The 25,460-nt window shown below is 45.1% G+C and overlaps 1 protein-coding gene and 1 pseudogene across 35 annotated transcripts in view; both read left to right on the top strand.

Annotated features, from left to right (window-relative positions):
- Positions 1-7,339: 7,339 nt before the first annotated feature.
- Positions 7,340-9,561, top strand: LOC102128127 (protein SHQ1 homolog; annotated as a pseudogene).
- A 5,418-nt stretch (positions 9,562-14,979) lies between these two features.
- SGMS1 (sphingomyelin synthase 1) overlaps positions 14,980-25,460 on the top strand; it is a 313,746-nt gene continuing 303,265 nt past the window's right edge. For 31 of the 35 annotated variants that reach the window (XR_012417916.1, XR_012417913.1, XR_012417914.1 and 28 more), the window contains exon 1: positions 16,192-16,445. The gene's annotated coding sequence lies outside the window, so the exon portion shown is untranslated. Of the gene's footprint in view, positions 15,461-16,191; positions 16,446-25,460 lie in introns of those variants that run through there. The other 4 variants (XR_012417915.1, XM_065521104.1, XM_005565861.4 and 1 more) reach the window with 1 other exon arrangement.

Here is a 25,460-nt window from a genome sequence, read left to right as displayed (position 1 = left end):
TAACTCAGCAATTGCACCCTTGGGCATGTATCCCAGAGAAACAAACTTCATGTTCACACAAAAACCTATAAACAAATGTTTATAGCAGCTCTATTTAAAATCTCTGGACATTGGAGCCGAGCCAGATGTCCTTCAACATATGAATGGTTAAACGAACAGTGGCACCCCGATACATGGAACACCGCTACTCAGCCCCCTAAAAAGGAACAAACTATTGACACGTGAAACAACCTGAATGAATCTACAGAAAATTATGCTGAGAGAAAACAGCCAATCCCATGAGGTTCTATACTATATGATTCTACTTATATAACTGTTGAAAAGACAAGATTATAGAAATGGAGAACATATTAGTGGTCACCAGGAGTAAAGTGGGGAGGGCTATCCAGGGACAACAGGAGGGATTCATGTGGTGTTGAAAATGCTTTATCTTGACTGCACCAAGGACAATATCCTGGTTGTGATGTTGTACCATAGTTTTGCAAGATGTTACCTTTGGAGAAAACTGGGTAAAGGATACATGGGATTTCCCTGTATTATTTCTTACAACTGCATATGAGTCTACAATTATTTCAAAATAAAAAAGCTTAAATTAAAAAACCCTGAACATCTTACTATATCACCTCTCTTCAGTAACATTTTCACCACAGCTTGAAAGATAAAATCAAAATGTTTAACAATGCTTGATTAGAGCCTATATGATTAGAACTTGCATGGTCTAGCCCAGTGATTCCCAGACTTGGCAGAGTTACCTATGAAACTTATTTAAAAAATACTGATGTCTAGGTCTTAGTCCAGCTCAATTAAATGAGGATATGATGGTGCAACTATACATTCATTAATGTGTTTATCTGATTAAATCTGTCTCACCACCAGACCATAGGCTCTGTGAGGGCAGGCACCAGGGCTGTTTATGCTTTCCAGCATATTTCCAGCACCCAAATCAGTGTCTGTCACCCAGGAGGTGCTCAGTATTTGTGAAGCAAATGAATGAATGAATAGAGTGAAACAGAAATATCCTCCTCCCCTCTCTTTCTGCCTCCCTGAACCCGTGAAAGGGATAAGGAGCCTTCCCTAGTTTCATCCTGGTCTCTCCAGGGCTCCATCACAAAATTGCAGTAGGGATCACAGCATTGCTCCGAGAGAAATCTAACCCACAAGTACGAAATCTGGAAATGATGACAGTGCCTCCTTCTTCACACTCAATCAACAAATTTAATGAAAGTGAAACAGAAGCTGACAAGGAGGCCGACATGACACATACTCTTACTCATGCAGAAATAATAGAAAGACTTTTAAATGCAACTAAAAAAATTAAAGACACTGACAAAGAAATAAAAAAAAAAAGATTTTAGGAGAGGAGAAAAGCTGGGGGCAAAAAAGCTCCTAACTTTTGATCTAATAATCACATTTGCAGAAAGTCTCTCTTGTGCTGCTCATGGAGCCAGAGTGGTCCATATAATGTTAACGTGTGAATCAGATTATGCAAAAAGAAAGAAATTCTGCAAATTCCAAGGTATTCTTGGGCGTATTCTGGCGTATTGCCCCACCTCCACCCCAGCATCTATATCAACATTTGCAGTGTGAGTACAACAATTAATATTTTAAACAATTACTTTGAGACATTGCAAGTTCTGGAATGTGATAAGAATCTCAGCCCACCAATCCACAAACACCAGAGTGTGGGAAATATAACTATATGTAACTCCACTTAATTTTTATCTCTATACCACTACCACCACCACTACCACTACTACTTATTCTACCTATCTGATGGTAAGCTTATCCTTGTAAAAATCTTGGCATCATTTTACTCACTCATATACAGTATTTAAAAAATTTTGGGTGGGGGCGGGGTTTTGCAAATACTCCCTGGAATTGTCAAGGCTTCCACAGGTGAAGTATTGTGGGGTGGAAGGGCAGCAAGGCCTTTCGTGTCTGGCAGCTCTGCCATTTGGATTCATGGTTTGGGCTTGGGAACCTTTATTAGGCTGCTTATAGTTAGTTACATCTGCTCTCTAGCCTTGCTTTCTCCCTGACGTTGATACTGGAAAGCTGGTATACACCCTTTTCTTTCCCCTCCCTCTCCTTTTTCCAAACAGAATGGCCTTCTAGTGTGGGGTGAAAAGAAGCTCCACTCATTCCCCTTCCTGAGATATCTTGTCTCAGGGAAATATCTTGTCCCAGTTTCTTGGGGCTCAAACTTTGGGAAACAAAGGCAGGAAATCTAACAGGCTTTCTGCTCTCACTGGAGGCTAGGAACACAGGCCAAAACATCTGCTGGAGTGGGGACAGGTTTGAGGGAGAAGAAAAAGGAGGAAAATGAGATATATAGGAATGGAAAAAGAGATTATTCCAACATGTTGTCTTGGAATGACAGCTAACATTACATGCTCACACAGTATGCCAAGTGCTCTGGCAAGTGCTTTATGCGGATTATTATGGAGAAATGCTCACAACCTGAAAATAAGTTGGTATTGTTATTCACATTTTATAGGCAAGGAAACTGAGGCTCCAGGAGGTTTACTCATTTGACTGATGTCACACAGCTAATAAGTAGCAGGGCTCAGATTTGTGCCCAGTTTCCGATTCCAAAGCCCATGCTTTTAACTACTGCAGGAAAAGATAGTGATGTTTAAGATCCTGCAGGATAGGAAAGGGTATGAATCCATTTTAGGACTATTTTTCTAACCATGGGGATTGAAATAAAAAAGAATACAGGGCTTAAGCAATGGTCTCAGTCAATAGAAACATTCAGTCAACCAGGATTCCATGAGGCTTTTCTGGCCTGGCCACTTCTCCCTCCAGCTGTGGTGGTTTCTCCTCCCAGTCCCCAGCTGTGTTCCTGTCTCTGGTTCCCTGAGTGTTGCTCTCACTGTTTTTCTTGGCACCTTTATCCCTGTGGTTCTACCTTTTGATCTTTCTGTTTCTTGCCCCTGGCTCCACTCCATGACTTCTGGTTCATGATGAAGGAACTTATGCTTCAATCTTGCAGTTTTCTTTGAGAGCTAACCCAGTAGACTTTAGCTAGGGCTCATGCCAACGGCCCTCATGGGTTCTTTCATTTTTGCCTGCTAGGTTTCCCTATGAGGCTCTCCAGTGCTCTTTCCCAGCTGCCAGATGCCCACCATGACTAGCCCTCCAAGGTCACTTGGTGAGCATTTAAACACTTAGGTCTCAGCAGTACCCTGGGAGAGGACCAACATCTCCTGTTGCAGCAGGTAACGTCAGTGTCCATATATCTCAAAGCATCTGTAGTAAGAAGCCATGTAGAGAACTGTTCCATTTAATGCATACAGCCAGGCCAGGCAACCCCTTAACAGTGAGAGCTTTTCGCTCACAGGGAAGCCTTTAACAACCATCCGGAGGTGAACAAAAGGCTTAAAATTATTGACTTGTCAGACAGACATGTTTTTTAAAAAACAAAAACTGTCGCATTAACCTTGTTGTAGCCCCAGGAGTTATTGAGCCGTGTGTAACTGCTACCACACTCTTTAAAACTACAATGTTCAGTGCCATTAAAATAGCTTGGTCAAAACCACAGATGGGTCACCAAGTTACAAGTGAAAACAGGAAAATAATGGGATGGGTGGGAGTGGGGACACACATGTACAAAAGTGAGGCAATTCAAAGAGAAAATAATGCAAGTAGTTATTATAGAAACACATTGAAATTTGTAAATTTGTCCTTCGAAATTTCTCCCTCCTCTGCCTCACTTCAATGGTGCAAAGTCCCTTCAGGTTCTGATGTGATAATTGATTATTGATCTTCCTGCCTTTATCTACATGGTCTTTCTTTATAATTCCCCAAATCCTATGAAGAGTTAATATCATCCCCAGTGTAGACACGAGAAAATGAGGCCCCAGGCCGGGCGCGGTGGCTCAAGCCTGTAATCCCAGCACTTTGGGAGGCCGAGGCGGGCGGATCACAAGGTCAGGAGATCGAGACCACAGTGAAACCCCGTCTCTACTAAAAATACAAAAAATTAGCCGGGCGCGGTGGCGGGGGCCTGTAGTCCCAGCTACTCAGGAGGCTGAGGCAGGAGAATGGCGTGAACCCGGGAGGCGGAGCTTGCAGTGAGCCCAGATCGCGCCACTGCACTCCAGCCTGGGCAACAGCGTGAGACTCCGTCTCAAAAAAAAAAAAAAAAAAGAAAATGAGGCCCCAGTAGGTTATCAAACATTTGGACAGGGTCTGGTGGACAGTAAGCTACTTTTCTATTATATGACACTGACTATAGTAGGCCGTAAGGAGTAGATTTAGGGATTTGAGGAAGAGCCCATATATGTAGTTTAATGGCCGGCCTTTTTGTAGTCTTCAAATTAAAACATGTAATGTCTGTCCATTCTGCCTTTATGCAAGGTTGATTAGGGCCAGAGTAGAAAGCACTATAGTTGCAATATAAGGAACTTCTCTTTCCTTTGGCATTTGATAAAAAATTCTGTAGAGCCGTTATTCAGGCTGGGGAGTTTTTAAAAATGTTTATGCCTGGGCTGCACCCCATAGCAATTATATCAGACTCCCTCGGTATGGACCCCACGCATCAGTACTTTTAAAACTCCCCAGGTGTTTTCCCTTGTTGCCAGGGTCAAGAACCAGGGCTCTAAAACAGTGGTTCTCAAACTCGAATATGCAGCAGAATCACCTGGAAGACCTGTGAAAACACTGGTTGCTAGGACCCACTCCTAGAGTTTCTGATTCAGTAGGTCCAGGGTGGGTCCCAAGGATGTGCATTTCTAGTAAGTTCCCAGGTCACATGATATTCCTCATCTGAGGACCATACCTGGATAATTGGGGAGGTAAGTTGAGCGAAAGTAAACCCAGTCTATGCTTCTGCTCCCTTTCTTCCTGTTTATGAGGTTATAAGAAGTTTGTGTCTGATTCTCCTCCATGTCTTTCCACAGTGCTAACTCACCCAACAAGAATATTAGAAGAACATCATTTGCTGTGTAAATGATAAATAGTCTGTGAGCATCAGAAGTGTTTTTAAATAAATCAGGCAATGAATTCCATCAGGCTTTGAATGAGTTCTAAGGAGTTTACCAACATTTGCAGTAGGAAAATAAACATCTTTCAAAGAAAATGTATCCTCAAATGTAGTTGTGCTACTCATTCTAACAGCATTTTTAAAGCCTTTGCAATAACTCCTCTTTACTATTTTTAATGAAGTCAAGTTATAAAGTTTGTGGACAGGGAAAAAACCTTGAGCCTATCAGGGTAGGGTTGTCAGATTTAGGAAAACAAACATACACATGCATGCACACAGGAAATCCAGTTAAATTTCAGTTTCAGATAAATAATGAATATTTTTTTAGTATAAGTATGTCCCATGCAATATTTGACAACCCTGATCGGGGATAAACATTGGGATGGGAATAACATAAATGCCTGCTGTGGAGAACCGGGACATACCATATCCATTTCTGTTTTATGGATATACAGAATTACTTACTTGATCTTGTACCTTAAACATTGAGAACTCAACAAACATTGGCTGAATTGATAGAATATGAATACCTAAGATATAAATGCAATATATGAAAATGCTGAGTGATTTCAAAGAAGAATGCTTGATCAACTTAAGATTGCAGTGTCTTTTGATTTAGTTATCCCACTTTGATCATTGTCTAAACCAGCGATTCTCAACTGAGGATGATTCCCCCATACCAGGGGACATTTGGCAATGTCTGGAGATACCTTTGGCTGTCACAAGTGGGTGGGAGAGGTGCTACTGGCATCTATTTGTTTGAGGCCAGGAATGCTGCTAAACGCCTTTTGATGTACAGGACGGCCTCTGGCAACAAACAATTACCTGGCCCAAATGTCCACAGAGCTGGGGTTGAGAAATCCTGGTCTAGATCATAGTGCAGAGGATTTAGCAAATCTTTCACTGAATTTTTTTGGCTGTGTCCTGGAGTGCGTTGGTCTCTCATTCTTCCAGGTGTCAACAGAGGAAAGATGGTTTCTCCTATTATACTGTGAAGGAATGGGTGGAAGAATTTTGATATGCTTCTTCGAAATCTTATGAAACAAGGAAGGTGCTGCTGAGGTTCCAGAAAAGGTGCCAGTCTTCAGTTGCTGCTGTTCTTCCTGTAGTCTGGCCTAGATTTGAAGCTTTTGAGGAGTTCATGCAGGAACTACGAAATTTAGGTGAGTGCACTATATCAATCTCCCCTTCTTTAGTGTGGGAGATATAATTTTTGTCTCAACCTTCCAATTAGTTCTGGCCATCCAGGACTTGTTTGCAAATGGTAATTGGAGGAGGTGCTGACCCAACATGTATTCGTTATTTTGTGTACTACCACTGTTGATATAATACATGTACTTTGTACTAAATACAGCAACAATTAACATTCATAATACATTGAACAATATCTTACGTTTTCATTTATGTATACCTTTAATGAACTATGAAACATTTTATAGACATATATTCTTATTAAAGAACTAATTAATTCTCACGATACCCATGGGAAGCAAAGTGGGGGTGGGTTATATTATTCCCATTTTACTAGGAAATAATTAAACCTTGCCTGGAGTTACACATTGACTATTTGAAAAGCCAGGAGTAAATTACAAGTCTTGACAATGGTACCATGTCTGCCAGCCAGGGCAGTGTTCTGCTGATGGCACTGATTCATCGGTCCCTGGTTAATGCCCAGGCATAAATGTCTAATTTGAAAATCCTTTTTAAATGTAATGAGGCAGATTGTGAAGGGTGGTTGCTAATTAGAGAAGAAGGATAACATAGCAAGGACATTTCCATTCCTGGTGGTTTACCCTTTTTAAACAAAAACATACCAGTGAAAAGTAGAAAAGAAAATCATACATTACGGTTCAATAACTGTTTACTATGGGCTACTTGGTGCCAAGTCCTATGTTAGGTCTCTGAAAGATGAAAACTAAATATATATCCTTGATAGAAATTTAATATGTAATCGAAAAATCAAGACTTATGTGCAAGAAACATGCAGAGAACTGTAAAAGACATAATATAATCAAGTGCCAAAATGTGTGTATAGGAGGTTTCTGTGTCCTGGAAGGCAGACTTTTTTTTATTTTTTTGAGGCAGAGTCTCATTCTGTCGCCTAGGCTGGAGTGCAGTGGCGTGATCTCAGCTCATTGCAACCTCTGCCTCCTGGGTTCAAGGGATTCTCCTGCCTCAGCCTTCCGAGTAGCTGGGATTACAGGCGCCCACCACCACGCCCGGCTGATGTTTGTATTTTTAGTAGAGTAGGGATTTCACCATGTTGGCGGGGCTGGTCTCGAACTCCTGACCTCAGGTCAGGATCCACCCGCCTCTGCCTCCCAAAGTGTTGGGATTACAGGCGTGAGCCACTGCGCCTGGCCCAGACATCTTTTATTTTAAAAGGGTGAAAGTGGAGAGAGTTGCGTGGCGGGACCGCCGCGGCAGTGAGGGCGAGCCGCGCTGGCCCTTGAGTCCAGTGTGGCGATGCTGACCCTGGCGTTCGACCTCCTCAGCCAGGAGCCGGACTTCCTGACCATCGCAGTCTGAATGCCCTACGCCCGGATCTCTGAGTTCAACGTCTACTTCGAGGGGTCTGACTTCTAGTTCTAGTATGCCAAGCCGTACTTTCTCAAATTAACCCCCCCTGGCAGAATTGCAGAAAATGGAAGTGAGCAAAGGTCCTATGATGCAGATAAAGGAATTTTTACCATTCACCTGCCCAAAGAAACCCCTGGCCAGCATTTTGAGGGGCTGAAAATGTGTTGCTCTTCTGGCACCAGGAAAATCCGGGACAGCAAAACCACCTGTGGAAGAAATAGGTGCTTTGAGATTCCCGAGGAAGTAGTTGACGATGAAGAGTTTGATTCGGAAATTGAGCAGACACCTATGAAGAGGTATCAGAAAGTGCTTTGAATCCGCAGTGCCACTATGGGTCAGAAACTTATGATCAGGGGTGTTTTAGCAGTTACAGGATGAATTGAATGACATTATTAAGGATCCAGATTTCACCCCTGCAGCTGAACGAAAACAGAAGCACCTGGCAGCTGAGCTGGCCAAGTTTGATCCTGATCATTATCTAGCTGACTTTTTTGAAGATGAGGCAGTTGAACAGATTTTGAAGTATAATCCTTGGTGGACTAACAGATATTAAAAAACGACAGCCTTTTTGGAAAAGAGTCAGAAGCAAGAAAATCATGCTGCATTAGTGTCTTTTGCTGAAGAAGAGAAATATCAGCTACAAGAATTTGTCAATAAATCTTTGTTTTTTTTTCTTCAGACGGAGTCTTGCTCTGTTGCCCAGGCTGGAGTGCAGTGGCCGGATCTCAGCTCATTGCAAGCTCCGCCTCCCAGGTTTACGCCATTCCTCTGCCTCAGCCTCCCGAGTAGCTGGGACTACAGACGCCCGCCACCTTGCCTGGCTAGTTTTTTGTATTTTTTAGTAGAGATGGGGTTTCACCGTGTTCGCCAGGATGGTCTCGATCTCCTGACCTCGTGATCCGCCCGTCTCGGCCTCCCAAAGTGAATAAATCTTATCTGTTAGACAAGAGAGCTTGTCGTCAAGTGTACTACAGTTTGATTGATATCCTTCTGGTATATTGCTAAGAAACCCATGTCACTGAAAGAGAGAAGGATGTTGAATCTGCATGGAATATCAGGAAACTGAGTCCAACACTATGCTGGTTGGAGACTTGGACTAATGTTCATGATATCATGGTGTCTTTTGGAAGAAGGGTGTTGTGTTACCCACTCTATCGCCATTTCAAACTGGCGATGAAGGCCTACGGGGAGACTATAAAGATATTGCAACTAGGTAAAAGTGCAGTTTTAAAGTGTCTCCTGGATATTCACAACATTTTTCAGGAAAACGACCCAGCATATATACTGAATGATCTCTACATCTCAGACTACTGTGCGTGGATTCAGAAAGTCAAATCCAAAACGTTGGCAGCTCTTGCAGAAGCCTTAAAGGAAGTCTCCCTTACAAAGGCCCAGTTGGGGTTAGAACTGGAAGAACTAGAAGCAGCAGCACTTCTTGTCCAGGAGGAAGAATCTGCATTAAAAGCAGCCCATTCAGTTTCTGGGCAGCAGAAACTTTGCTCCAGCTCTGAGGCAAGTGATTCGGAGGACTCAGACAGCACTGTGTCATCTGGAAACGAAGACTCAGACTCAGATTCAGAACAAGATGAACTCAAAGATAGTCCATCTGAGACAGTCAGTTCTTTGCAAGGTCCCTTTCTTCAAGAAAGTGGTGCCCTTCTTATTGTTGATGGTGGAATATGCACAAACACAGCCATCCAGGAGTCTGATACCAGTCAAGGAAAGTTACTTGCCTCTTGGAGTGTCTGGGCCTCTGATAGAGGAGCTTGGGGAACAACTGAAGACCACAGTTCAGGTTTCTGAACCCAAGGGCACCACTGTTGTAAACCACAGCAATATGCAGGAGAGAGACGGCTGTCAGACACCAAATATTTGACTCTCAAGTGGTTTTATTCATTGTTGAGAAATATGTTAGATTTGGTTTCATTTAGCAAATGAGAATTCCTCATTTTCACTTTGTAATTTTTCTTAGTATATACAGTCAGCTTGCTGCTGTATTTGTGGGTTCCACATCAACCAACTACAGATAAAAAATATTTAAGAAAAAATTGCATCTGTACCAAACATGTATACTTTTTTTTCTTATTATTCTCTACAGAATACAGTATAACAACTATTCCCACAGCAATTACATTGTATTGGGTCATATAAGTAATCTAGTGATGATTTTTTTTTTTTTTTTTGAGACGGAGTCTCGCTCTGTCGCCCAGGCTGGAGTGCAGTGGCGCGATCTCGGCTCACTGCAAGCTCCGCCTCCCGGGTTCACGCCATTCTCCTGCCTCAGCCTCCGGAGTAGCTGGGACTACAGGGGCCCGCCACCACGCCTGGCTAATTTCTTTTTGTATTTTTAGTAGAGACGGGGTTTCACCGTGTTAGCCAGGATGGTCTCGATCTCCTGACCTCGTGATCCGCCCGCCTCGGCCTCCCAAAGTGCTGGGATTACAGGCTTGAGCCACCGCGCCCGGCCTCTAGTGATGATTTAAAGTATACAGGAGGATATGGGTAGGTTATACGCAAATACTGTACCTTTTTTTAAATCAGGGACTTGACTATCTGAGGATTTTGGTATCCAACTCCCCACAGATACTGGGATGACTTTATGACATTGTTTTTCCATCAGTGAATGTTTATACCTTTTGGTTTCCTTGCTACAACTGTGAAGCTAAAGTTCAAATCACTTTTACCAAATATTTCAAGCTGAAAATAATAGTTCTACTGCCAGTGTCTCCAGAATGTGGAGCCCATTAATATTTTAATTTTAGCTTTACTGAGGTATACTTGACACCCGATAAACTGCACATATCTAAAGTATACAGTGTGTTGGCATATGTATACCCTGTGTAAAACTATCACCGTGATCAGGGTGAGAATCGGACCCATCATCCCCAAGTGCCCTTTTGCTCTAATATTAGTTCGCCTGTCCTAGAATTCTATGCAAATTGAATCATACAATATGTATCCGTTTTTTGGTCAGCCTTATTTTACTCAGTATAATTATTTTGAGATTCATTCACGTGGTAGCATGTGTCAAGAGTTTTCGTTTTCGTGTTTTTCATTGCTGAGTACTACTTCATTGAATGGATTCATTGACCTACTGATGGACACTTGGGTTGTTTCCAGTTTGGGGCTATTATAAATAAAGCTGTTATGATCATTTGTATACAAAAAAAAAAAAGGTGAAATTGGAGATGGACCTTGAAATATTAGTAAGATTAAGTGACCAGTGGGAATCTGGGGGAATAGCAGTCAACTAGACAAGAGGGTTAATGAATATAGGTAGGGTTGTTCTTGCTACTCTCTGGAAGAGAGTAACAACTTTGGAGCTCTCAAGTGGTCGTTTCATGGAACTGAAGGCAAAGCCAGAAAGCACAGGGAGAGAATAAATAGAAATGCAGAGGAGACAGAGGGAGACTTTCTGGGTTCCTTTCAATACTCCAGTTCCTGGTTCCCATCTCATCCCGAGCCTCAGCTGCATCCCTGATCTACTCTGGTATCTTCAAATAAATTCCAATTTTTTGTCAATGAATAGGAGAAGCCAAGGTTACTGAAGCCAGGAATCCTAGCCAGGAACACAGGAATGAGCACAGAACGTTGAGTATTATCAGATCTAAGCCTCGGGGCCAATACTTGGAATGACCTTTGTTGTCTTTGGCTAGTTTTTTTGGTTAGCCTTGGTTTGGAACCCAGGTTGGCCAGAAGAGTTTAAAGGGCTAAGCGGGGGCTCCTAAGGTCTTGCTTCCTGTTACTTAGGCTACGTGGCTCTGGATCCCATTGAGACAAATTTCCATGGATAGAAACAAAACCCTCCTTGCTTCCAGAGCACTATCTGAACTTTGACTACAGGTTGTTGGTAGTGATACCTATAACATCTCCTATTTAATTCACCAGTTTAGGCTGTGCAGAAGACAGATGAATCTTGAAGAATGACTGTGGAATGTCATAAATGTAATCAGATGGGGACTCCAATTTCAGCTGCTCTCCATGAAGTAGTACCTTTATTGGCGCAGATTAACACATTGGTATGCAGCTGGGGAAGATCTGACATTTGGTATGCACTTATTTACCTTGCTAATGCCTTTTCCTCCATACTAATTTGCAAGGTCCATCAGAAGGGATTTGCTGTTACCCAACAGGGCCAATAGTATGTCTTCCCAGTGTTGCTACGGGCTCCATTAGTTCTCCTGCTCACTGCCATAATAGTCTGAAGTGATCTTGATTGTTCTGACATTCCACAAAACATCACACCGGCCCACTCTGTTGATGACATTATGTGATCATCATTGGATCCCATGAGTATGAAGTAGCAAGTACTTTAGATGCCTTAGTAAGACGTATGCTAGAGGGTGAAAGATAGACCTACAAAAATTAAGGTGGTGGGAGAGGCCCGCCTTCTCAATGGTGAGCGATGGCTACTGCTGAAAGGTCCACTGAAGAAAACCACATTTTTTTATATATATATATTTTTATTATTATTATACTTTAAGTTTTAGGGTACATGTGCATAACATGCAGGTTTGTTACATATGTATACTTGTGCCATATTGCTGTGCTGCACCCATCAACTCGTCAGCACCCATCAACTCGTCATTTACATCAAGTATAACTCCCAATGCAATCCCTCCCCCCTCCCCCCTCCCTATGATAGGCCCCAGTGTATGATGTTCCCCTTCCCGAGTCCAAGTGATCTCATTGTTCAGTTCCCACCTATAAGTGAGAACATGCAGTGTTTGGTTTTCTGTTCTTGTGATAGTTTGCTAAGAATGATGGTTTCCAGCTGCATCCATGTCCCTACAAAGGACACAAACTCATCCTTTTTTATGGCTGCATAGTATTCCATGGTGTATATGTTCCACATTTTCTTAATCCAATCTGTCACTGATGGACATTTGGGTTGATTCCGAGTCTTTGCTATTGTGAATAGTGCTGCAATAAACATACTTGTGCATGTGTCTTTATAGCAGCATAATTTATAATCCTTTGGGTATATACCCAGTAATGGGATGGCTGGGTCATATGGTACATCTAGTTCTAGATCCTTGAGGAATCGCCATACGTAAAACCACATTTTAAATCAGGTAGTTTACCTTCTAAAGGTAGAAAAGTCATTCATTTGGAACCAAACCACTTACTTCAGAATAGCTGTTCGGGCAAGTGAAGCATTTGCCTCAGTATTTGCTCTTAGTATTATTTTTAACATGATTTCTAATGACAGATTGTGACTTGGAGGTGATTCATTTTTGTTTCCTAGTTGTCTTGACAGCAACCTAATTCATGATATTCTGTGTACTTGAGAATCCAAAAATTTTGCAATCCAACAATATGATGTTTATTAAATTTTTCCTAAGAAATACACTGGTAGGCCAGGCACAGTGGCTCATGCTTATAATCTCAGCACTTTGGGAAGCTGAGGCCAGTGGATTACTTGAGCTCAGGGGTTCAAGACCAGCTTGGGCAACATGATGAAACCCCCTCTGCCCAAAATATAAAATTTAGCCGGGCATGGTGCCTTGCACCTGTGGTCTCAGATACTCAGGAGGCTGAGGGTGGAGGATCACTGGAGCTGTAGAAGTCAAGGCTGCAGGGAGCTGTGATGGTGCCACTGTACTCCAGCCTGGGTGACAGAGTGACTCTGAAGAAAAAAAAGGGCACTGATAAAAATTCTTTAGGACTGGATGGACTGAAGAGGGAGAATTATTTTTATTAAAAAAATTTTTTTTTGGTTACAAATAATAGTGACTTACGGACCATAACTAAATAAAATTTCAAGGAGGGGCAACGCTCTTAAAGTCACTTCACTCAGAGTTTACTTTTACTGCTATGGTCATTTTTTTTTTAGATTTCTTTCTGTATTTATTTATGCTTTTATTTTTTTATTTTTTTGAGACGGAGTCTCGCTCTGTCGCCCAGGTTGGAGTGCGGTGGCCGGATCTCAGCTCACTGCAAGCTCTGCCTCCCGGGTTTACGCCATTCTCCTGCCTCAGCCTCCCGAGTAGCTGGGACTACAGGCGCCCGCCACCTCGCCCGGCTAGTTTTTTGTATTTTTTAGTAGAGACGGGGTTTCACCGGGTTAGCCAGGATGGTCTCGATCTCCTGACCTCGTGATCCGCCCGTCTCGGCCTCCCAAAGTGCTGGGATTACAGGCTTGAGCCACCGCGCCCGGCCCTTATGCTTTTATTTTTATGTATGGTGTATTTATGACTTTTTCCTCTCTGAATTATTTTATGAAACTGAAATTAAAGTGGAAATACTTCTATGCCTTGCTTTTTTCCATGTGCTACATATATCCTCCTAAAATTACTCATGAAAAATTTAAAAGGATTTTATTATGAAACATTTCAAACATACAGAAAATTAGAAAAAACATTATGCCAGTACCCTAGACACACCATTTACATTCAAGAAGTATTAATATTTTGAAAAATTTAGTTATCTTGCAAGCGGGGGGTGGGGTGCATTTTAAAGTACATCAAAGACCAGACGCTTACTTGAATTTCAGGAAGTCCAAAGCACGTTCTGGATAGCACTGGAGAGAAACCAACACGGGAGAGAAACCAGCCAGCAGTTTTCTGGCAGTCCCTTAGTTTGAAAAAATTTACATCACAAGAAAGCAAGCCTTCCTTTCACCTTTTAGGGGCAAACTGACAAAAATAACCAGTAGGGCTACTATACTTCAGAGCCTTGCCCCCAGTAGATACTCAAAACATGCAGTTGAACTGAATTTCAGTTATTTTAAAGCCGTACTTGACAAACGTATGTGACAAATGTCCCTTCCTAATTTTCCTGAGAAGAGCAGTACTATGTCTTAAAGGCTAAAAAGCCAGAGGAGCCAGGAGTGGAGGGTGCAATAAAATGCCTACATTGGGGCAGATTGCCTCTTTTTGAATCCCTGACTCCTCACTGTGCTTTGGGGAAAACCATGGAAATTTTCACTGCCCAGCTTATTAAAATAGACTGCTTAGCTGAAATATAGAGGCGTCCATGACAACTACCTGGAGGGCTTTGTTAATCAGATTGCAGGACCCCACCCTCAGCTGCTGGTTCTGTAGGTCTATGTGGGGCCGAAAACGTGCATTTCTAACAAATTCTAGGGTGACAGTGACGCGGCAGGTCCCGAGACACCAGGAAACCCAAGGGACTGGAGGCAGGCCCTCAATAAATGTTCACTATGAACATCAGCACCATCGAAGCTGCCCACCAGCAGGGGCCGCCGGGTATGCGCCGCAGGGAAGAGCACGGCCTCTGTCCAACGTCCCTGCCGGTACATCACTCCTCTGCAGGGACTAGGTTAGAACCGGGAGGCAGCCGGAGTAGAGCTCTCGCTGGATAACGGAAGAGGACTCCCTCGCCAACTTCCGCCTCTGGGGAAAAGCTGGGGCCCTGCGCCAGCGGAGTTCTGCTGTCTCAATTTCGCCGCAGTTTGCTTCTGGCCCGGGCGAGAACCTGTCCTCTGGGCAAGCCAGGAGTCGGTGCAGGACTCCAGTACCCCAAGGCGAGGCGGAGGCAGGTGCCGAAAGGAGGCCAGACCACGGCACCCGGAGCCCGACTGGAGGGCGTGGCGGGGGAGGACGGCGTTCGCTCCCGTCCCGGCAGCTCCCGGGTCGGTTCCGAGCGCCCGCGGCCCGATGGCCCCGCGGAAGATGGCTGCCCGGAGCGCCGCGGACAGTCACGTGTCACGCCGGGCCCGTCGCGCGCCCCCTCCCCCGCTCGCCAAGTCCCGGACCCCGCGGGGGGGACGGCCTTGGGCTACCTCTAGGCCACCGAGGTGCGGCGCGGGCCGGCCACGCAGGGCGGGCGTCGGGGCGGGAAGGTCAGCTCTCCCCGCTGTCCACCCTAACTTGGCCGCTGGGGCTCCGCTCGGGGAGCAGAAGAAAACCTTCGGGCGACCCGCACCAGGTGGGGTTACTGGGCATGCGCGGGCTCTGGCCCCGGTCTCGCCGCTCTCCGGGTTTTCGCCGCAGCTCGGAGGGGCGGCGGGAGGTGGGGCCCAAGCGGGGCGGGGCGGCTCTGACGCACCCGGAGTTTTCACCTCGGGCGGTTAGAGCTCTTGCACTTCCCTTACGCTCCCAGGCGTCGCCCGAGGCTTTATTTTTTGTTGTGGGAGGAAGATGAGTCTATGGTTAGAGGTTTGAAAATGGGCCTAATAGTCAGGTCGGCCGTTTCCTATGAATGATCCATCAGGCGTTAATCCCAAGTGTCGCAGACCTTGGGCTAGGTGGGAAAGAGAATCCAGGAGTAGTTCGCAAACTCGTGCCTGGCTTCCAGCAAGCTGAGTTTGCGTTCCCTGATTTGTGACCAGCTCTAGCGGCTCCCGTCTCCGGCCCTGCCCCAAGGGATTTACCGTCCCTGATTGTAAAACCTGACTCCCGCTCGGCCTTACTTAGTGGGCCCCTAAAAACGCTAGGGAAAGCGCCCGCCTTCTCCGTTTCCCATTACTTGAAAGTAAAATTCAAGGGGTCCAAACCGCAACTGTCCCTTGGTTCGGGGGTCCCGCTCGGTCCCGGGAGGAGTCCCCTGCGGACCCCGCCCGGCCGTCCCGCCCACCCCGGCCGCCTCGAACACCCGGAGGAGCGGAGTCGCGTGGCGCGGGAAGCCGGGCCGGCTCGGGCCGCGGACTGGGCATGCTCGGCAGCCCGGGAGGCTCGCGGTGTTAAGTCGGAAGCGTTCGCACCAGCGGGGCAGCGGCGGCGGGCGGCGGGCGGCGGGCAGGTCGGGAGTGAGAAGGACCGGCTAGGGCAGACTGCTCTTCCCTCGTGCCTAGGGAGCCGGTCGGAGAGCGCGATTGGGGTGCGGAGCCCCGACGCTGCCCTGCCCCGGATTTCATTCCGCGGCAGGGGGCTCCGCGAGCGGAATTCCGGCTGCTGCCGCGACTCCAGTGCAAGTGAGTCGTGGGGACGGGACAGAGAGCCGGCCTCGCCATCGCGGGGGCCGGTCGGACACCTGTCTCGCGGGTCCGGCCTTATGCCGGGGAGCGGCGGGCAGGCTGCCCTGGGGCGAGGGGGCGTGAGCGCAGCCCGCGCGGTGCCGCGCGCGTACCTGGCGGGCACTCCCCCAGAGCTGCTGCTCCTTGGGGGTGGGCACAGCAGGGAGGTCCGGCGGCCGGGATCCGGGCTCGGAGGGGGCGGGCCGCCGGCGTGGCTCCCCGGCTAAGTTGGGGCGGGGAGGAAGGAGGAGGCGTCAGTGGGCATCTTTTAAGAGCTACTGCGTGCGGGCTGGAAGGCTGCCTAGTGTCGGATTGGGGTGCTCGGGAGGCGAGGAGCCTTTGGGCAGTGGCCCACCAGGGGTCCGGAGACCCCCCCCAGGGGCCGGCTCCAATCACGGCCCCACCCCCACAGCCTAGGTGGCGGTGTGACAGTTGGTACCTTCGGGCCAGATCGCAGCCGGCCGGCCAGGCGCCCACTGTTTCGGGATCCCCCCACAGTGGCCCTTCGATGCCCCCTGACGACGAAACAGGTGGGACTCCCCCTCCCCGAGGAGAGGGCTTCTCCCCAGGCCGCGTAACAGCCCCCCAGGCCCGCGGGCGGCTCTGAGACCCCGCAGGGCTGCCCCCGCTGGGCGGGGACGTTTAGGGGCAAGGCCTGGAGGGGCATCGGCGCAGCCCAGAACTGGACAGTCTCTCCAGGACACGGCTTTTCCGTGACAGAGGGGGTCTGCGCTATCCCCCAGCGACGTGTCAAGGGCAAAACAGCGGCAGCAGCGGCTGCCTCTCCCACCGTCTTAACCCGAACTCGGGCTTGTGGCATCCTCCCGTGAGCCGGGTAGAGTGCCATAGTCCAGCTAACGGATTCAGCCTGGAGCGTTCTGGTGAATGCTGCTTTCCTCTTTGGTGCCGCGAAGTAGAAATCGGGAGGAGGGTTGTCATGGCCGGAGGGAGCGAAGAGAATCCAGGCAGGTGCTTCTCAGATGTTTCTTTTCACCTTCAAACAGTACAGACTTCAGCGGTACACGCTTGCGAAACCAAGTGAAGGCTGCTTTCTGAAAGGGAAGTTTATTTTCTATGTTCTGGGGCCTGTCGACTATTTTAGTTCCCTTGACATTTACCTTCCTGGACCTTTAAAGCTGTTTGGACAGGTTATTTTGCTTTCAGGTTTGGGGATGTTTCTGGTTGGTTCCCTGGATGTGGAAGTGGCGAATGTCTGATGTGCTGTATTGTGAACTCCCCACGCTTCCTGGCACTGGGGGTTGAACATTCAGGGGGTACTGAGTGGGCCGAAGGAGAGGAGTGGGACTGGTGACGTAGGAAGGCGATGGGAGTTGCCTAGAGCTGCCCAGATGGAACGGGGTTGGTGGCTGTTTTGGCCTGTGCAGAAGGGGAGAGGGCCGGGCGTTTCATTGGTCGGGGTGTGAAATGTCCACGGGCTAAGGCAGCGGGGGATGGGTGCCTGTCTGGTCAGTGCTCCAAGGGAAGCCCAGGGATGTTTGGTGATTCAGCAGGTGGCAGCTTTCCAGCTCTGAAGACGTGCCGTGGCCAAGCAAAGAAGCAAGCAAGCAAGCAAGCAGCAGCCTGTGCCTGCTGTCGGAGGCGCCAGCTTTGGGGGAACCTCCAGGAGCTGCCTTCTGCCTGTGGCAGCTCACTTGCCTTATCTTGCTTCCTGTTTAGCTCTGGAGGCCCTGGTTTTTCGAGTTTCCTTACTGCGCCTCTTAAAATATACAGCAATATATAGCATGTTTTTGAGTCTCTCCATCTCTGTGACCTGCTGGGTAGCAGGGTGGTGGCCACTGCCGCCATGCAGTTTAAGTAGTTATTCTGCAGAAAGTGATAGTGATATGTAAAGCAGTGAAGTGGCCTTTCCTTCCATTTCTGCTTCACAGAATAGAAATTTATGTTTTTAGTAAAATAATAAGATATATTTCTGCAATTCTTCGGTGATGATAGTGAGCTATTTGAAATATCTGGAAACTTTTAAATAAAAGACATTAACTCCAGAGATGTATTAAATTGACATCAGAGGGACACGGTTATTAAACCAGTATCTTACTCACTGGAGGATTTCTAGCATCTTGCACAATGTCTTAGCACTCAATACATGCCTCTGCAGCTGAAATTTAAAAAATTCTTCATAACAGAAGAGTTCACCTGTATTCACCATGTTCATCAACTATTTTAAAGTCTGTATTAATATGGTTAGAATAAAATATATGCATCAATGCCTTTGCACATTGACATTTAAAGAATGTTTATGTTTTCATAAGACATGATTGCCTGTGTTGACCATAGACATTCAATTTTAGCTTGAAAACTTGATTCTTTTACTTTTCTGGTTAAATTTATTAATTTTCAAACTTGTGGCAGATCCTACATTTCAGCTGGAAAAATGGTGTGCTTTGTTAACATATGTCATGAAAACCAAACAGATTCCTGACTCCTAAGTATAGCCATCAGTTTTGTTTGTTTTTCTTTTGAGACAGGGTTTTGTTCTGTCGCCCAGGATGGAGTGCAGTGGTACAATCTCGGCTCACTGCAGCCTTGAACTCTACAGGCTCAGGTGATTCTCTTACCTCAGCCTCCCAAGTAGCTGGGACTACAGGCACGCACCATCAAGCCCAGCTACTTTTTGTAGACATGGGTTTTGCTATGTTGCCCAGGCTGGTCCCAAACTCCTGGGCTCAAGTGATCCTACCGCCTTGGCCTCTCAAAGTGCTGGAATTACAGGTGTGCGCCACTGCACCTGGCAGAATTTTTTTTTTTTTTTTTTTTAACTAAAAAGTGCTCCTGTTGCATGTCAAATGTGCTTCAACTTACAAAACTTCATTTTATACATAACATTTCAGGAAAACTCTGAAAAATGCTGCTATAGAAAAGCTGAAAGAGCATTTTGGGAATAAAAGTTCTGGATTGTTTGCACACAGGGATCAATGCCCTGGTCTTTAGGAGGGAGGCATGAGTGTGCTGCCAGTTCATTCTGCCCTTTACCATCACTATCTGTTCCTTCCTCCAATTGTTTAGGTATTTCTTCTTCCCCTAAAGATGTACTTTCTTGGCATGAGCTTGCTTTTTAGAGCAATCCTGTCAGAAAAATCTGTTGCATTTTCTCACACAAATTTGATCAGTGGTGATTTTTATTTTTTGATTGCCACATACACTTTCCCACCACTTCATATGGCAAACTATTCAGTGGCTCTTGGAAAGAGCTGTGGCCCTTGTGTCCTTGTGGGGGTATAACATGTTATAGATGGTTTTGCCTTTTTTGGATGGTAGCTATAACCATAACAGTCTCTTCTGGAAGAACTTTTATGACATCCTGGGCTTCAAGATTTTTGGCTTTCCTATTAAAGGCTTCTGGTCAGGAATATAAATGGCTATTTCTTCTCTCCAAAAGCATCCCTGTAAAGGTTGTTACCTCCATTAAGCTACCCAGTCACAAGAGGACCTTATTTTGGATCAGCCCACTTGGATGTGGGAGTTGGGAGGCAGCATTGGATGTTGGGGAGGAGAGAGTGAAGAAAGGGAGAGAAGGGTGGGTGGAGCCCCAGGAAGGTAGCTTGGTTTTATAACTGTGACTTCCGGGATTCAGTAAAGCTGCATTGAATGGTGATGATGAGTAAGTGTGGTTCAGGCTCTTCTGGAATGCTTTGCTGTTCTCCCAGTCCTCAGTCTCCACAGATAAACACAACACACACATGCAGTCGCACACAGATCCACAGACACAGAGACTCACACAGACAGCAAAGAGAAAGACACGGAGAAACAGACACACACACTCTGCCAAAAGCCAAGAGCACTAGTGTCATTTTAAACTAATATGTCAAAAGGAAAATCCAGGGCTCAGTAGCAGGTTTGATTTTGGGGACCTGAAATCACCCCAAGCTGGTATTGAGAAAGATTCCCTTCCACTCTCAGTGACAAGCTGATCTGCCCCCTTAATGATGTAAAGCCACGGGGACTTTAACTGAAGCAACCATTATAGGTAAATGCAGGTGAGTGGAGATTTAGAGAATTTGGGTGATTTACCTTTTAGACTCCTGGTGCTGAGAGCTGAGCTCACATTCCAGTTCTTGGCACAGGATCCTCACTGTGCAAAAAAGCCCCTTGCTTGTTCTATGTTTTTCTCCTTCATTCCCCTCCCACCCCACCCCACCCCAGGCCCCTCTCCCCCAGAGGAGCCTTCTCTCCAGTGCAGGATATGTTCTTGTATATGTCTGTATCCTTGTTAAAGATGTTGAGTTATTTTGTTTGTTTTTAGTTTACATAAGTGGTTCTATGCTATAGATTTCATTCTTTTTTTATTCAACGTTAGAGCTTTTATTATGGAAATTTGCAGGCATTCATAAAAGTCAAAAGAACCTTAACATTTTATTTGTGAGATCCCTGTTAGTGTAGGTTTATCTAGTGCATTGCCTTGACTGCTGCTTTGTAGGGCTGGTCTTTTGTGTGTCTCCTACTTTTACGTACCCATTTCCCTAATGGTAGATGCTTAACTCACCTCTACTCCTGCTACCACTAGCAAACATCCTGTATGCATTTTCTTTCTTTTTTTCTTTTCCTTTTTTGTTTTTTTTTCTGAGACAGTGCCTTGCTCTCTCGCCCAGGCAGGTGTGCAGTGGCGCGATCTTGGCTCACTGCAGCCTCCGCCTCCTGGGCTCGAGAGATTCTCCTACCTCAGCCTCCTGAGTAGCTGGGTCTGTGTGCATTTTCTTAATGATCGGGTTGAGAATATCCCTAGGGTAGTGGTTCTCAAAGTATGGTCCACACCTGGCAGCATCGGCATCAACTGTGAACTGTTAGAAATGCAGATTCTTGGGTCCCAACATTCTAGACTTCCTGAATCAGAAACCCTAAACTGTGCTTCAGCATGCCCAGGCTGGAGATTCTGATACATGGGAAAGTTTGAGAACCACTGCTCTAAGGGTATATACTTAGGAGAGGGATGGCTGAGTAATGGTGCACAAACAATCTGTTTTTACTAAACACTGCTAAATTACTCTGCAGACTTGCTCAGCTGCTTTCTACTCCACATCAGTGCACAAGGGTTCCTGATTCCCCATGTTCTTGCTCAAGTTTGTTATTAACCAGCTTTCTAGTTTTACCAATGTTTGGTGGCCATAAAGTGGGATCTCATTTTTTTTTTGTGAACTTATATGATTTCTTAGTGAATTTGAATTCTTTTAATATATTCGTCAGTGATTATAATTTATTTGACTAGCCATACTTGCTTTTCCTAATGTGTTGATTTGCAGACTTTTTTTGATATATTCTAGATGTTAATCCCATCCTGTCATCTGTTTATCAACTTTATCAATAGTAACTTTGAGACATTTTTAGTTTTGATATAGCCACAATCCATTAATTTTTGCCTTAGGTTGCACTTTAAGAGTCTTAAGATGTTCTTCCTTACCCCAAGATTACGAAGATATTCTGTATTCTGTCAGCTTTCCAGTTTTACCTTTCACATTGAGGGCTTTATTCTCTTTGAGGTTCATCTTTGTATATGGGAAAACATAGGAATCTCACATTATTTTTTTCCTTTCCATTTTGTGAGATAGTTTTCCTAAATCATCTATTAAACAATGTATTCTTTCCTTCATATAGTTTTGTGGAGCCACTTTTATCATACCTCAGGTCCCCACATACACACATTAGTTTACTTTTTCAACTTTATTAGGAGTTATTAAGGCTGGGCATGGTGGTGCATGGCTATAATCCCAGCACTTTGGGAGGCTGAGGTGGGAGGATTGTTTGAGTCCAGGAGTTCAAGACCAGCCTGGGCAACATAGAAGGACCCTGTCTCTACTGTTGGGGTCCGCATGTTTCCTAAACAAAGGAATGAACACACAAGACAACACAAGACAAGACAAACATGGCGGCTGCCTCGAATGGCGAGCTCTGCTTTATTTTATACAGTTGTTTGTGGAATGTTGCCAAGTCACAAGACACATTGTTGTTTTTCTGACCTTTCCCTGACTTTCTGGATTTTCAAGATATTTACACATAAACAAGCTCCCAGGGTCTGCTGTTAGCAGCTGGCTCCTTTGTCCTCCCTGTTTGCAGGGAAGGAATGCCCTGCTTCTTTGCAAGAGCAGGACTTATCGGGAACGCCCTGCTTCGTTTGCAAGAGCAGGGCTTACCAGGAACGTCTCGTTTGCAAGCACGTAGTCCTCTACACTCTACCAAAAAAAAAAAAAAAAAAATTAAGCCAGTGCCAGGCACAGTGGCTCACACCTGTAATCTCAGCATTTTGGGAGGCTGAGGCAGGTGGATTTCTTGAGCCCAGGAGTTCAAGAACAGCCTGGTCAATACCCTGTCTGAACAAAAAATACAAAAGTTAGCCTGGTTAATTGGTGTAGTCCTACCTACTCAGGAGGCTGAGATAGGAGGATTGCTTGAGCTCAGGAGGCAGAGTTTGCAGTGAGCCCAGACTGCATCACTGCACTCCATCCTGGGTGACAGAGTGAGACCCTGTCTCATAAATAAATAAATAAAAATAAGAGTTGTAACTTATGTGTGTAAACTAAATCCATTCAAAATGTACAGCTTGATTACTTTTGACAGATGTACATATCTGTGAAACCATCACAATGAAGATACAGAGCATTTTCATCACCCCAAAATTGCCCTCGCACCCCTTTGTAATCCATCCATCCCTTTGTCCCCAGACTTAAGCAACCACTGATATGCTGTCACTGTAGATTAGTTTGTGTTTTCTAGAATTTTATATAAATAGACCATACACTATAGTACCATTTTGTGTCTGGCTCCTTTCATTCAACATACTGATTTTTAAAAATCTTTTAAAATTATGATAACATACACATAACATAAAATTTATCATGTAACCATTTTAAGTGTATAATTCAGTGGCATAAAGTACATTTACACTGTTGTCACCACTATGCATTTCCAGAACATTTTTTATCACCCAAAACTGAAACTGTCCCCATTACATGCAACATACTGATACCAGTCATCTGTCTGTTTCTATGCCCACACCCACATTTTGTTTATTATAGCTTTGCAGTGTGTTTTATATGGCAGAGTGAGCCCCTACTTTTCTTTAGACTTTGACTTGGTTATCTGTGGATCTTTATACTTCCATATGCTTTTACTTCCAATGCTTTACTTTATACTTCCAATGCTTATTAAGTTCTCAACAAACTTAGGAAAGTATGATGGGCGTTGCATTGAATATATAATATGATTTTTCTGTCTAATATTGTAAAAGTTTCTGTCTTACTGTAATTCTATCCATGAACATGGTCATCAATTCATCTTTTTAAAATGCCTTTTTAATAGAATTTCAAATTTTCTCTGTTATGATAACATTTTTTATAAAGGTTGCTTTGAGGACAATTTGAATCTTGGCACCTCAGTCCCCACATTAGAGGGAGGCTAATAGGGGTTTTTGGGACAGATCTTTTAAAACCTTCCTTCATTCATCAACCTGTAATGGCATTGGTGAAATTACTCACCACCGGTAGGACCAGGTTCCTCTTTCCTGTAACTGGGATAATAACATCCCCCTTATGGAGGCTGCTGAAGGGTTTAAAAGATAATGTAGGAGATGCTTGGAGTACAGATCTTGAAACAGAGTTGTTGCTTAGGTTATGTTGGTGGAATATCTCCCCTAATGCTGGTTTTGAATAGCATAAACTGGCTGGGTATGGTAGTTCACACCTGTAGTCCCAACACTTTGGGAGGCCGAGGTGGGAGGATCGCTTGAGCCCAGAAGTTTGAGGCCAGTCTGGGCAACGCGGTGAGTCCCTGTCTTTACTAAATAAATAAATAAATAAATAAATAAATAAATAAAGGTATCCAGTTGTGGTGGTGTGCACCTATAGTCCCAGCTACTTGGGGCGGGGGAGGGGGGCGCTGATGTGGGAGGCTCGTTTGAGCCTGGAGGTTGAGGCTGTGATGAGCTATGACCATGCCACTGTACTCTAGCCTGAACAACAGAGCACGACCCTGTTACAAAAAGTAAATAAAATAAATCTCATAAACTTAATACTTTTATCTGTTTTTAAGGGTTGATAATAAAGAAGAGCCAGAAAAGCAAAGTAAATTAGCCAGCCAGTGAAAGTGTAATGCTAAGTCTACATTTGCAAGCCTATGTTTCTGCCTAGTTTTGTTGGGTTTCACAAAAAGTATGGGTACTTCCAAAGAATTTTACAGTCGAGTGGGGAAGAAAAGGCTAATATACAAGAAACAATTAGGGAACTCTATGTGACAGATGGTATATAATTAGGGGTGAAGTGGTGCAGTGCCAGGGGAGTTACGAGAGGAGAGAAATCCTGCTCTGTGAAGTTTTGATGTGGCTTGGGTGGAACTAGTTTGGGGAGGGGGGAGAAGGGGCTGGAGAAACCAAGTGGAATTATCATTTCTGTTGGAGGCCTTGAGGGCCCAGTATTGACTCTCATGACAGTGGATATTGTGCCCAAACATAAGTATCTCAAAATCAGTGCTGTGGGATTAGTGATAAATAGTTAGAAGATGCCTAGATAAGCAATAGCTCTTACAGTATAGTCGTGAAGAGCACTGACCCTGGAGCCTGGGTTTGGATCTCAGCCTCATCATGTAGAAGCTGTAGGACCTTAGGCAGATTATGCAAACCTTCTGTGCCTCAGTTTCCCCAGCTCTCTGGTAGGTGTCATAACAGCAGCCATCTTACAGGGTTGTTGTGGGGACTATATTAAGTTAACATTTATAAGGTACTGAGTGCCTGGCATGGTAACCACAACGTAAATGTTAGCTGTTATTATGACAACTTTTGTTAATATTCGTTACATTCCCCCTGTACCTCTCTTGAGGCGTGTGAGGCTTTATGCCCCAGAATTGGATGGCTTTTTCCAGAAAGACCTGGTTGGAGGCTGTACGGATTTATAGAATGGGCTTTTTCCACATGTGGGCAGGCATTCAGGGCGCTGAGGTTGCAGACTGAGCAAGTAAATGCTGAAAGGACAG

Source organism: Macaca fascicularis, chromosome 9, assembly GCF_037993035.2.
Source record: "Macaca fascicularis isolate 582-1 chromosome 9, T2T-MFA8v1.1".
In the NCBI taxonomy this organism is placed as follows: domain Eukaryota; kingdom Metazoa; phylum Chordata; class Mammalia; order Primates; family Cercopithecidae; genus Macaca; species Macaca fascicularis.
Note: the sequence above shows the minus strand (reverse complement) of the source record. Positions and strands in the feature narration are given on the sequence as shown.